Source organism: Enhydra lutris, unplaced genomic scaffold (assembly GCF_002288905.1).
Source record: "Enhydra lutris kenyoni isolate GAN:26980312 unplaced genomic scaffold, ASM228890v2 scaffoldscaffold12, whole genome shotgun sequence".
NCBI classification, from domain to species: Eukaryota; Metazoa; Chordata; class Mammalia; order Carnivora; family Mustelidae; genus Enhydra; species Enhydra lutris.
Window position 1 is genome coordinate 55,499,770 of NW_019154096.1, and position 12,090 is coordinate 55,511,859.

At 53.7% G+C, this 12,090-nt stretch overlaps 1 protein-coding gene across 1 annotated transcript in view; it reads right to left on the reverse strand.

Annotated features, from left to right (window-relative positions):
• LOC111145273 (SH3 and PX domains 2A) overlaps positions 1–12,090 on the reverse strand; it is a 227,328-nt gene that overhangs the window by 64,427 nt on the left and 150,811 nt on the right. The window lies entirely within an intron of this gene.

Sequence of the window (12,090 nt, forward strand, 5' to 3'; positions counted from 1 at the left end):
CCCAAGCTCGGGGCACAGGGACACAAACACTTACCCAGGCGCTCCTGCCTGTGTCAGGAGTCACAGGGGTTTGGGAGGGAGGCAGTGGGACCCCTCATCCACTTGCCTGGCCCTTCAAGCGCACCGTCCCTTCCCGACGCTGCCCAGACCCAACTGGAGGGCAGGCGGAGGCCAGACACAGCAGGCCACACCTTGGGCGGGGGTCTGCAGGGGGTGGCGAGGCAGGGAGGAGTCCCAATGGCCTCACATCTGTAATGAGACCCTCCTCTGGGGCAGGACTCACAGTGCTTCAGCTGACATCTGGCTGGACACTGCCATCATCGGAATGGGACACGGGTGGGGCTGAGGGGGCAGGAGCTAGAGGCAGCATTCATTCCTGAGCTGAGATTGAGGCTGACCCATTTTCCAAGTTCTGTCAGCCTCCTTCAGCTTGCCCTGGGCAGGATCTCTGTATGGTTCACCAACTGTCAGCTGGCTCCACAATGTCTGGCTACTGCTATAGTCCTAGCAAGGATCTGGCACATAGTAGGTGCTTAATCAAAATCTATTGTGTCTCTCCAATCAGATCTGAAGTTCCTTCAGATTCTTAACCCTGTCAGCATCCTCACAGTACACCCTGAACAGAGTAGGGGGTACCCAGTAAATCTCTAGTGGCTGATGGGAGGGTATATACTCATTACACTCAGTCCCAAGGGCTTTGTGGGGAAACCGAGGCCTGGATTACCCCACTATCCTGGGGTCCTCTTGGCACCCAGGGCCCTGCATATTCTCTAGTCCAGGTTATGTCCCTTGAGCCACAAACAAGCCTTCTCAGGCTCAGACCCTGAGCCTCGCTTGTGCTGGGCAGAGAGGCTCACGGAAAGGCCCCCCAGGCCTGGCAGAACATCCCTGGAAGGCTTTGGCCCAGCATTTGCTGTAAAGCCCTTCAAAGAGATTATTTAAAAAAATTTGTCCATAACCAATATGGTCTATGGCAAGATGGATGTTGCAGGAAATGGGAGTCTGAGCAAGAACAAGGGGCTTATCTATCCTGTCTGCTGGGAGCAGGGCTCAGCAGGGCTGAGAGCAGCCCCCGTGGTGTGTGCTGGTAAGCCCTGGGCCTCTCCTCACCCCCATTCCTCTCCTGCTCTGCGTGGGTCTGGACCAATACTGAGCCCTCAGATGCCACGTCAACAGAGCAGTGTGAGTGTGTGTTTGCGTGTGCGTGTCTGTGTGTGTCTGTGTGCCTGCACACACATCACTGCTTGGGAAATCCCCACATCTGGCTCACACGTGACTGAGCTATTCCCAGCAGGCCCAGCTGGGAGGGCCTGGAGGACAGCGGAGGGTCAGGAGTGTGTGAGCTCTCTGGGGAGCACAGAATTAACCCTTCGGCACCAGAGCTCAGGATCTTCAGCTAATGCCGGGCTTCTGTCCCCAGGAGAGGCCAGGAAAGAGAATGGTGCCCAGAGGGGCCCGTCCTGGCTCATTACACAACTGTGGGGAAATGGGCGCCTCCGGTCTTCACCTGCAATATGAAAGGGCTGCTTTTTCCTCTGTCCTGTCAATCATGGTCAATCATCAACCACTGGGGAGACCCCCTGGCTGGAGGGTCCTTCCCCAATGGGGATCTAATGGTCAGATATTTAATGAGCACCTCTAGGTGCTGGGCGCCTGGCTAGGGTGATCACGGCGCTGGAATTATATGCCTCTCCCCTTTCCTTCTTCTTCTTCTTCTTCTTTTTTTTTTTTTTTTTTTTAAGATTTTACTTATTTATTTGAGTGAGAGACAGAGCACAAGCAGGGAGAGTGGGAGAGGGAGAAGCAGGCTTCCCATTGAGCAGGGAGCCTAACGTGGGGCTGGATCCCAGGACCCTGGGATCATGACCTGAGCCGAAGGCAGATGCTTAACGACTGAGCCACCCAGGCGCCCCATGTATGTTCCTTTCACAGGCAAGGACATGTGTCCCCCTGGAGACAGCTGGAACCAGAGTCTTCCTGATGATAAGGAGAGGGTCAGAGGTGGCCCGTTCAAGTTCTCTCCAGCCCAGGCACATGGATTAACTTTATAATTAGAGCTTTTTAAGCTTCAGTGACATTAGTGAATGAGAGGCCATCTGCGACAGCGTCTCTGAAACAGCGCCACCCAGCAGGAACTGCAGGGACACGGAAGACGTGGCACCACGAATACTGAGAGGGTGTCCAGATGTCCTCTGCAAGGCCGCTCTCCCTCTCCTCCAGCCTGACTCACTTAAAAACCTCAGTGAACGGGGCTGGAAAGCCTTGCTCGGCACCCCCAGGCGGACTCCCTTGTACTCGGCCCCACCTCCACCACAGCACTAGGGATGTTGTGTCCTAACTGTTCTGAGGACAGGGACCTCATCCTGCCCATCTTGGTACCCCACGACTTCCGCAGCAGGGCCTGGCTGAGCAGGTGCATAGATGGTCGCTGGAGAACTCGACAACGCCGCCACGGCAGAGCCAGTGAGGTCAAATACGGGCCTGGCAGAAACCAGCTCCTCCCAGCTGGGGTTGGGGGGGGGGTCCAGGCCCAGCATCCCTTCAGAAACCAGCTTCCTATGGCTTCTCCGGTGGGGAGAGCTGCCACGAGGGACAATTGAGCTGTGCGCTTAGAGCTGGGAGAGCAACCAAGTTCATCCATGAAGCTGAGCGAAGGGTCCTTCCGTACCGCCACGTGATCAAATGCGAGTGAGAAGCGGTGGAGGGCTCCTGGCAACACGGAGGCCCCGGGGAGGGACGGTGCAGGGCAGCGAGCTGACACACGGGAAGAACTTGTCCCATCCAGGGTGTTACAGTTGCATGTTTGCTCGGTTTCCCCGGGGGGCCACTGCCAACGTACAAAGACAGTATTCATTTGGCCTCTCGTCCCCAGTCGGTCATCACAGCTTTATAAGGACCTCACCCTCCTGCCCGGGACACTTCGGCACCCAACCCTGACCCTCTTCCAACACGAGGGGAGAAGCAGCCCTCACATCCCTGTGGGGTTTCCTCCAACACTGCACCCGTTAGCCAGAAGCAGCGTCGGGGGAAGTCTCGCCGAGAGGTGACGGCTCCTCCTTCTGAGCACAGGGACGTGAAGGGACCTGGACATGGCCCACTTTCCTTGGTACAAGACTCCAGTTCTACCCTTAACAAATACATCTTCATCCCAGCTGCCTGGGTCATGTGCGGCCATGACAAGATCCAGGGGGCAAAGCAGAAAGAGTCCGGGGAAAAAAACTTTTTCTTTTCTTTTTCTTTTTCCCCCTGCAAATGTCTAATTCTTACTGCAACGCTGGAAAATGTTTCTTTGCCTTCACATTTCAGAACTGACCAATTATAAAAAGGCCACGAGCCAACTAAGTCACACACGCCACATTTCTGTTTCTAAACAAAGTAACCGTAGATCAGAAAAAGGTGCTAACACAATAAGTAATGCACATGTCCCCCACATCTTTGTTTTTCCACTGGCTTCACCATTACTGGAAATGCTGTGTCTTCTGTCACATGCCTATAAACCAAAGAGCCGAAGTGAGGAACACATTATTTTCTGGCCGAGGGCTGCGGTGGGAAACATTTCTTTGCTGGACCACAACGTGGGTGTTTCCTACCCCCAAGAAGACAACCTTGTGGAAAGAAAAGGCAGACAGGAGTCTCATCACTGCCTCCTGATGAGGCCAGGAGGGAGACCAGTGCTTGGGCAGGCCCCTGGGCTGTTCTCCAAGCCCAGACCGCTGGGCCAGTGCTCTCTGGCCCCCAACAGGTCCTACTTCCCCTTGGTGGCCCACTGTCTCCCCAACTTGGGAGACAGCTGAGTGCCCCTTCAGGGCCAGCCCCGTCAGTCCTCAGGCAGCCTCACTGCCTGTCTACCCCGAACACTGCCATCAACCACAAGTATGACCCATCTCATACCTGACCCTGGCTTGATCGCCCAATCCCTGGAGAGCCCATTAACCCTGCGAATTCCTGGGCCCCACCGCAGAGAGGGTGATTCAGAAGGTCTGGGCAGGGCCTGGGGGACTCCAGAGCACACCTCTAGCCTTTTCCTTGCTGTTTAATTCAGGGCCATCTTTCTAGTACTTTCCTAGTAGAGGAAGATGGGAGACAGCAGTGAGGGGCAGAGTAAGGCAAAGAAAGCAGGGCCGAGGGCAGCCAGGCTAGCTGGGGGTGGGGCAGGGGAGGCCAGGAGCCCTGCCTGTGCCTGCCGACCTGAGCTCTGTGTCCAGGCCAGTAGGGTAGTGGGGCCATGCTGCCTCCGGGTGTGGGAGGGGAGGCACAGACACACACGTGAGCAGTGTGTTCACTTTCTCCATCCCATCACTGCCACATGGACTGCTCGCGGCACTGCCAGATCAATCAGTCTCCTTTCATTTCCAATTAGTTGGCTTTGAACTCCGGGGGTGACATCAGGCTGAGGACCCAGAGCCATGAAAATAAGAATTGTATAAAAACACCAGCCCCCATGAGACGTGCCAGAAGGCGATGGCTTCATGAGACACGTTCACTTTTGGAACGGGCTATTGGAGGGTGCCAGGAATGTCTTGGCCGAGTTCTCCAAGCAGCCTGGGCCTCTCTCACTGACGATGGGTGGCTCGGGCAGAGAAGAAAGCCTTGGAAATTGCTATGAAAAGTCTTTGCTCATCTTGTCTCCAGAGCTTCCTTTCCAGACTCATCTCCTGTCATCCCCTCTCCTAACCCTTTCTCCACTTCCACCGGGCTGGACATCTCTCCTTAGCTCAAATTCCTCACCCTGATTCCAGCCTCTGAGTCCTTGCTCATGCCTGGCCCTCCCACCAGGGGCAGCTGCCTAACCCCTGCACATCCCCAGCCTCCCCCATCTTTCTAGCCCTGTCCTCCTCTGGTTGACTCCCACAGCTTATGGATTGCAACCTAGCCTGTCTTGCAGTCATTAATGAGTCCTGACAACATCCTGCTTTCTCGGTTGAACCGAGAGCTCTGTGGAGGCAGTGACAGCAATCACTTAAGAGAAATGAAAGCCTCTAGGAGAGCTGCCCTCTGGATGGGGAGTGAAGGCGGCTGCTGTCTGCTGTGTCTTTGTCCCCCTCCTCCTGTGGCTGGATAGGGCCTTTATCTTGGGGGAGGACAGTCCCAGAGGCCTTACAGACCTGCTTTCTCTGCATTGTAATGGCCCTCCTCACACTTCCGCCTAGCTCCAAGGCCTGGTGGCAATGTGACCAGTGGGGGGACCAGTTCCGCCCACTCCCACCTTGGACAGACAGAGCCCCCTCTTAGGGCCTTCCTCTACAGGAGGAGGGTAGACAATCTTTATAGTGACCAGTACTTATGGGCTTTAAGCAAAGCCACTTCATTAAAAACCAAATTCAGGGGCACCTGGGTGGCTCAGTGGGTTAAAGCCTCTGCCTTCGGCTCAGGTTATGATCCGAGGGTCCTGAGATCGAGTCCCGCATCGGGCTCTCTGCTCAGCAGGGAGCCTGCTTCCTCCCCTCTCTCTGCCTGCCTCTCTGCCTACTTGTGATCTCTGTCAAATAAATAAATAAAATCTAAAAAAAAAAAAACCAAACACCAAATTCATCCTGTAAAGAAAACTTTTCCCCAATTAAGAATCCCTTATGACCAGTAAGTTCCCTCTAGATGTCTCATTGTAATTCTCTTGGGGCAGCCCCCATCCCAGTCTATGGACCCTCCTCCTAGAGGCCTTCAGAACCCAAGTCCCGGTCACCTGTGGATCCCCTAGGCCTTGGCTCAGGATGGAACAGACTTCAGTGGAAGAGGTTTGGATCAGAAGGGCCAGATTCGAATCCTGGGTCTACCTGGCCAGGTGACCTGGGGCAAAGTTCCTTAACCTATTTTCCTGGTCTATAAAATGGGGACAAGACCACCTGTCCAGGTTGCTGCAAGGTTTACTAGCAATTATGAGATGGTGCACACTCTACCTTTTCCTGTCTGGTTGACAGGACCTGCTTCTTGGAGGAGGGCAAATAGCAAAGCCAGGGGTCTCTCCTGTTGGAGAGCTAGATACCCATGGGACTGCCTCCTATTCATAATAAAAATGAAGATAGGAGTTCAGGTTTCGGCGTCGGACGTCAGCAAGCATTTACTATGCCAGGCACGGTCTTGGAGTTAACACTTCACAGGAAGTCACTCGTATTCAAGCCTCAAACAACCTGATGAATCATCGTTCCCACTGCACAGACAAGGAAACTGAGGCACAGGGAAGTTAAGGACTCGCCTAAGACCACACCACTGGCAGGGTTGGGACACGAAACTAAGTACTCTGGCTCCAGAATCCGGGTTCTTAACTCTATCAACAACTCCACAGTGGTTGGGTCTAGCTTCCATCTTCTCTGAGGTCAGGCCTCGGGCCTGGAAAATAAATGCTTCAAGTAGGTCTTTCAACTCACGGACAAGAGGGAAGACCCACTTCTCCCCTCCTTTCAGAATCGATCAATACTTAAACCAGTAACAGTGGCAGCTGCCATCATTGGGAGCTCGCTGTGTGCCAGGACTCTACTACTTTGATCCTTGTGTTTAATGAGACCGACACTATTTTTACCCCCATTTTCCATGAGGGGGTAAAGGCATAAGGGGGTCTGCGGTTAGGCAACTGGCCAGTCACAGAGCAAACACATGGCAGAGCTGGGGTTCCAACCCTGTCCGTCTGATGCGGAAACCTGAACTCCTGTCTTCAAGCATCATGCTTCTGTGCCTGGCAGAGGAACCCGGATCGTATTAAACCCATCCAGTAATGCAGATTTTACGATCACTAAAAAGGAAATCGGGCTGAACTCACTAATTTTCCAAGGAAAAGTATAAAGTAAACAGGATTTCAGGAGAACATCAACACTTGCGGGAAAGAACAAACTTGCCACGCTCTTGAGCAACCTCATTTGCGTTCAGACAAGACGCAGCTCCTCACAGGACCGCTGGAGGGTCTGGAGCATCAGGCCCACTTGCGGGACCGCAACCCGGGGCCAAGAGGAAACCGCAGGTTCCGTGGCCGCTGCCCCCCCTCCCCTGGCGGCGAAACTCGGAACTCCACAGCCGGAACGCGGAGAGAGCAGCTTCCAGAAGTGAGAGGGTCTCCGTCAGGTCTGAAGAGCACCCTCTGCTCAGGGGAGAGCCTGCTCCAGCCCCCTCTCAGCTCGTGGAGGAAGCCAAGCACCACGACTGGCAACAGGACCTCCCCACCACGGGGCCCGAAGCCCCCTCGCTGCATCACCTCCAGGAACCCTCCGCGCTTGGCAGTAGGCGGCAGCTCAGACATCATTTTAAGGGTGTGATGGCCAGTTTTACGGGTCAGCCTGCCCAGGCTCCAGTTCCCAGTTAGCCCAGGGACCCCACCACTCGTGCCTCATGTGCTGCTGTGGAAGGTATTTTGCAGATGTGACGAAGTCCATGATTCATTTGAGTGAGATCATCTTAGCTACTTGGCCGGGGGTGCTCAGTCAGCTGAAGGGCCTTGGGGGCAGAGCTGAGGCTTTCCGGAGGAGATCTCACCTGTAGACTGTGGCGCTGGCCTGCCCTTGGATCTCTGACTTGTAAGCCAATTCCTTGCGAGAAACTTCTCGATGAGTGGCTCCCCCTGGGTCTGCTTCTCTAGCTGCTCCCTGACCAGTACAGCAGAACCAGTGGGAGGGGGTCGGCCCAAGGTCACATGACTGGCAAGTGGGGCTGACTGCCACTCCCCAGCACCCACAGGAACCGCTCGTGGCTTGGACCCGATCATCCAAGTCCAGGCCACACTGACGGCAGCTCGGTCTCCACTGCTGCTGGCATTCTCATGATCTCTCACTTATCTCCTTTCCTGGTCCATCTCCACTTACCAGTCAGAAGAATCCTTCTGAGATCTAAGTTAGATCATGCCCCCCATCTCCTCAGAATCCCTTAGTGGCTCTTCAAAAACCCTACCTCTCTGCTCTCACCTCCTACCACCTTGCCCTCCACTATTCTCCACCCCAGCCACAAACCTCCCTGCCATGCCTTGATCATCCCCCCCACCAGGGCCTTTGCACTGTCTAGGCTTTTGCCCTGACTACTACCCCTCAGGTACCCATGTCACTTCCTTGCTTCTCTCTAACAGGACATTCCTATATATACACAGTTCATCGCCCTAGTGGACTGCAAACTCCTCGAGGACAGAAAGACCCATCTCTGTAACCACAACACCCAACACAGCACCTGGCCTACAGCTGCTGGCACTCGGTAAGGTCAGTGGAAGTCTCTGGTCTCCAAATAAGCCATGCTCCATCCTGCTGTCCCACCTTTACCCAAGTGCTGTCCCTTGATCACCGAAGTTGCCTGTTCTCTGCCCCCAACCAGCAAAATTGCTCCTCTTCCCAGATAATGTCCCCTGATTTGAGGCTGCAGAGAGCCTTCTGTCCTGACCCACCACTCATCCACGCACGTGTGAGCTTGTGCATTCAACCAGCATGGGGTGGGGGGGGACGACCCTGCCACTAGTGCAGGCCTGGCAGCAAGGTCTTCCCTCTCAAGGTGTTGGGACACAGATCACAGCCAAGAACACCCAAAAGATAGAATGTGATCAGTAATGCACATGGTGATAGGAGGGGGCAGCTAAACACTGGAGAATCAGGGCTTCTCTGAGGTCACAATTAAGCCAAAAATGTTAAGAAGGGGCAGCTGTGTGAAACATCAGGGAACGGCATTCTGGGCGGTAGAACAGCAAGTGCAAGGCTGTGTGGAGAGAACAAGCTTGTTGTGTTTAAGGAACGGAAGGTGAGAGGCAGGACAGTGCAGAGGGTGGGGCAGGAATGTGGGGCTGGGTAGGCAGAAAAGGGTAGAGCCTGGGGCGGGACAGCGGGCAAGGGGCTAAAGCACACAGGGCTTGTGAGCCGGATTAAAGAGCTTATTCTGTATAGGATGGGGCAGTTTAAGCAGAAAAGCACATGATTTTATACTTGCTTTGAAGAGCTCACTCTAGCTGTGGTGTGGAGAACAAGGTGGAGGGGCAGGGGTGGGAGCAGACAGATCAGAAGAAAGCTGAGGTCTTCCTGAAGAGAAGGGAGCTTCCAACATGGTATGATGGTGGAGGTTGGGTTGGCAGGGGAGAGAAAGGAAGGTGTCAAGGGCCCCTTCTCGATGCTGGGCTGGGGCAAGGGCATGGATGATGGGTGGGATGGGGAAGATGTGGGGAGGAGCTGGTTCAGTGCAGGGAAGGAGCGAGCAGAGAAGTCTGAGGCTATACTGCCTTCCAGTTTCAAGGTCACCGGTCCTGCCACTTCCAAGAGGCTGTAAGCTGCCTGAGAACTTTCTTGCTATGGACTCCACCTTCCCCGGACCTGGCTTCAAGTCTTAGATCTATGCTCAAGAAGAGACACCTCGGAGGAGGAGACCTGGGGCTTTGGGGACTAATATGTGAAAAGTGATGACCAGGGAACAGCACCCATGTTCTCTGAGTGACTCTGGGAAACTCCGTGAACTTCATTTCGGAGCAGGCTGAACATGGAACCCTGAATATGGACTCAGATCCTTACTTTGCCATGGACTGGGGGCAGCCAACCTCTCAGAGCCTCAGTGTCTCATCAGTCAAATGGGAATCCCATCACTCATATGCAATGAGCCTCTGGACAGCAAATAAGAAAACATACATGAAGTTGCCAGCCTCTAGGGGATGCTCAATAAATAACAGGGGCTGGCACTTAGGGAGAGCTTTCTAGGCTATAGGCAGTGTTCTAAACATGTTCACAGAGATTAGTTTGTACAATCTTCATGATAACCACATGAGGTGTGTATTAGTCAGTGTTCTCCAGAGAAACAGAACAGAATGTGTATATATAGAGAAAGAGACTTATTTTAAGGAACTGGCACACGTGATTGTGAGGGCTTGGTGAGCCCAAGTCTGATGGGGTAGGATAGGATGTTAGGCCGCAGACTTCAGTGCAGTTCAAGTCCAAAGGCAGTCTGGTAGCTTGATTCATTCTTTTGGGGGGAGGTCAGCCTTTGTTCTATTAAGGTCTTCAACCGATCAGAGGCCAACCCATGTTATGGAAGGTAATTTTTTTTTTTAATTTCTTTTCAGCGTAACAGTATTCATTGTTTTTGCACCACATCCAGTGCTCCATGCAATCCGTGCCCTCTCTAGTACCCACCACCTGGTTCCCCCAACCTCCCACTCCCCGCCCCTTCAAAACCCTCAGATTGTTTTTCAGAGTTATGGAAGGTAATTTGTTTGACTCCAAGTCCAGCAGATGTCCATCTCATCCAAAACCTACCTTGACAGAAACATCCAGAATAATGCTTCACCAAATATCTAAATACTATGGCCCACCACTGACGCATAAAATTAACCACTACAAGGTGGGTATGGATACTGTCCCCAATTTACAGAGGAGCGAACAGGCACAGAGAGGGTAAGAAATCTGCCCAAGGTCCCAGAGGAGGAATAGCAAGGCTTGACATTCCTGCTGTCTGGCTCCAGAACTTGCACTTTTAACCATGACACTAAGTGGCCATTATCATAAGCCAATGTAAATTAAATTTCTCTCTCCATCCTTTTCCTGGCCTGAGAGTGGAAGGCAGAGAAACCAGGGGAGGCCCTCCCTGGGTAAAGCAGCCTGGGTGGAGCCCTGCCTTATTTAGGAAGCAGTACAGAACCTGAGCCTCGGAGATGGGGGTGGGGGGAGATGGACAGTAGGGGGACCTGAGAGGTTATCTGGTCCCTTGACTTTCTAGAGGGGAAACTGAGGCCCAGAGTAGAGAAGGGACTCACCCAAGGTCCCAGGGCTTCAGAAAATACTGATGATTTCCAACTTATACTTGAGTTATTATGTCCTAGGGGCTACCCTACATGAAGTCCTTTAAACTGCTACATGTGAGGTAGATAATATGTAGAAAATGAGGAAACTGAGGCAGAGTTTAGAAACTTGTCTAAGGTCACGCACAGCAGAATCTGAGCCCAGGCACAGCTAGTACACTAGACCTCTGAGGCTCAGGCAAGGCTCTTGGGTGAGGGTGGGAGGTGCTGTGACAGAACACAATCCCAAGCGTGCCCCTCCTTCCCAGTTCTCCCTGCTTCCCACCCCCAGCTCTGACTGCAAGTGACAGCGGGCCCATATGCAATATACAATTCCTCAGATTCCTAATGCAGCCTCTCCCTTCTGTTCACGCAGGAAATATCCTTCTGCACCAGTGGGTGGGCAGACCTGAGACTCCCCCACCCCGCCCAGCTCATAGGCACATGCACACTCATCTCTTTCCACACTAGACACCTCCCAAACAGGGACACAAACACACATGAACACAGACTCTAACCAGATACATCCCAACACAGTGGCACACACACTCAACACCCGAGCGCCCTAAGGAGTTAACATACGCTCACGGCATACAACCAGGAAGACCCACACATGTCCAAACACAGCCCCACCTACACACATGCAACCCCCCCACAACCCGTACATAAACCAGGGTACAACTTTCCTGGTCCCAAGAAACATATCAGCAAGCGCTTGCACACACAAAACATACCAAGCCATACTCAGAAACACACATGACATACAACTCCATGTATCCCAACTCACATTCTATCCCTCATATATGGGCGCACACACCTCTGTGGATCTGCAGGTCAAGGCACTTGAATGGGTATCTTCCCAGGGGACTGATAGCTGGAGCCACGTGTTAATACATACTCCCATATCCCCGAGTGCCAGAACCCTCAGATGGCTGCTGGTCCCCTAACTCACCACCCCCATAAATATGGGCAACACATATGTCAACACAGATCGCTCAGTCTGCCACCTCCCCCCTGCCGCCCCCACCCCCGCCCCCCGGCCCCGCCGCCAGACACACAGTCCTAACTCATAGGGACCACCCTTCTCCAATGACCTATGCGTCACCCAGGCATGTGCAGAACCCCGCCTCCCCCACCCGGAGAGAATCCTTCTCTGACCCCAGCACACAGCGTCGGAGGACTCGCCCCGCCTCTCTCCCTGTCCCCATCCCCTTCGCAAACTCCGGGTGGACCCCGGCACCTGTCAGGCCAATGCCAGGGCGGGTACCCCCCCTCCCATCCCGGCCTCTGCTGGGATTACTGTACAGCCCCCACCTCCGCAGCAATGAGAAAGCGCTTAGAGGTGGGGGGAAAAGGAGAAGGTTTGCGTTGCAGGC